Source organism: Malurus melanocephalus, unplaced genomic scaffold (assembly GCF_030028575.1).
Source record: "Malurus melanocephalus ecotype Western Australia unplaced genomic scaffold, MMel_1.1 scaffold_142, whole genome shotgun sequence".
Lineage (NCBI taxonomy): Eukaryota > Metazoa > Chordata > Aves > Passeriformes > Maluridae > Malurus > Malurus melanocephalus.
Window position 1 is genome coordinate 1,458,034 of NW_026623374.1, and position 2,116 is coordinate 1,460,149.

Genomic DNA, 2,116 nt, shown 5'->3' on the forward strand with positions numbered 1-2,116 from the left:
AAAAATAAATCTGTTTCCTATGTGGTGGGATATACTGGCAGCCAGGTCTTGGCACAACATTGATGATGGAGAAGCAGTACCAGGTGAGCTCTTATCTGCTCATTTTTATTTATTGCCCATGGAGGCTGGCAGCTCTCCATGTGGAACTCTGTTTATGGCAGATTTATCTGTGGTGTGTAAGCAGCACACTGGCATCATGAATGTCCATCTATCAAAAACCCTGGAGCATCCCCTATGACGGAAGAAGGATGTTTTTGCTGAATGAGGGGCAAAGAAGGAGCATGTTAGCACTTTGAAAAGAGCGAGCAGCAAGTATTATAGTCTCAAAATCAATTTGTGTCAGGCAGGCAAGTGTGACAGGAAGAGCAAAGTGCAGAGTAGGGCCAACTTCTCAGAGTGCACCTAAGTACCAGTCTCCTTGGTGTCTAACCCCAAAGACAGGAATGAATGTTTCTGAGTCAGTCCTAAGGAATTAGCAATTCTCTTCTTTATCTAGTGCTTGGCTTTTTATTTTTTAAACTTGCTTTTTGCTACAATGTCTTCTAGGTCCCGACTTTGTTCTGAATTGGAAAGTCTTAATGCATAGAATAGTGATTTAATTGCATTTTCATTTGTTGTTTACTACCATAAGCTCAAGATTTCAAGCTCTGGAGGTGCCTTTTACTGTTTTTATTTTCCTAAAGAAGAATTTTATAGCTGTCAATTTATACCCCCATTATTCATTCCTGGTTCACACTAGACTTTGTCCTAGGGTATCTATGTCTTAATTACCCAGACCTGCAGATGTGCAAAAACAGAGGGCAACAAGCAACTTTTGTGGCCTGTAAGATCAGTAACAGAAAACTGCAAGAGATCAGAGAGAATCTGCATGACAATGAATACTCTCCAAAGTACTTACTGAACGCCTTCTTTTGCAAATGGCAGCAGATGCACCTATCTATTGATTTGAAGAGGTCAAGACCATTGCCCACCTCTCTCGATTTCATCTGGAGCTGAAGATGTTTAGCATTTCAGAAAATGAAGTGAATATGTCACAAGCTGGACATTCAGTTACTGACTCTTGCTGAAAGTGTGACTTTATCTTCTGTTCCTCCACTTACCCCTCTTTAAAATAGGATGAATGTTATTCACCTATCATGTAAATGTTCTGAGGCCTAATTAGTTAATGTGTGTAAATTGCTTTTGAGATGAACAGTGTTAAGTATTATTATTGCTATATTAAAATAYGGCCAGCAGCCAACCTCTCCTTGTAGCTGCAGGGTAATGACAAAGCTGATCAGCTTCAGGATTTTATTGCTACTGATCTGAAACAACAAATAGTTTTCTGTGCATTTTTGCAGSAACAAGTACAAGCAAACAACATAAATTTAGTCTGAATGTAAGTGAATAGAGAGACAGGTGATATTTACTTCAAGACAAGTTTTGATATCCCAAAATATTACCTCTGTTTAAACATTGCATGTGATTTTTTTTTTCTAAGAAAAGGGGGTAAATTCACAGTGAGGTATTTAGGCATTCCGTATTCCTTAGTTCAATTTCCCAGTGTTTATTTCTGTCTGAGTGGGAATCTATGTGCAATTTGCCAYATAGAGCAGAACAGTTCTTCTGTGTACTACTTGATAAGGTGAAATTTCATTCTCTAAAATGTTAAAGAGGACTGAAAGAAAAATTAGACTTCTCAAGGAATCAGTCAGGGAGCAGAGAACAGAAGAGAAGGTGGTGTGAACTAAGAAAGAGAAACTGTTGGAGCTCTACCTTCCAATTTCTAAATCCTGATCCTCATGAAATATAGAAAGGTGTTTTCTGAAATCAGCAGACATGACATGCTCCAGGATAATCACACAGRTCTGAACTAAGGATCTATTTACAGAATGCTTTTCCAGGAGTAGTCCTACATCATGATCAGTCAACAGACTACAGCCCAAATYCAGATATATTCAACACTCCAGTAAAAGTCAACAGGAAAAAATGTGATGTGATTTCTTCCCATTTATCCAGTCTATCTTGTAAGTGATAGCTACAGAATCTGTTAAATGATTTGTTCCACCACGCAGGAACATGGTCTAAAATTTATAGTTTCTGGTGGATTTCATGCATCTGTGCATCTTATGCCTTA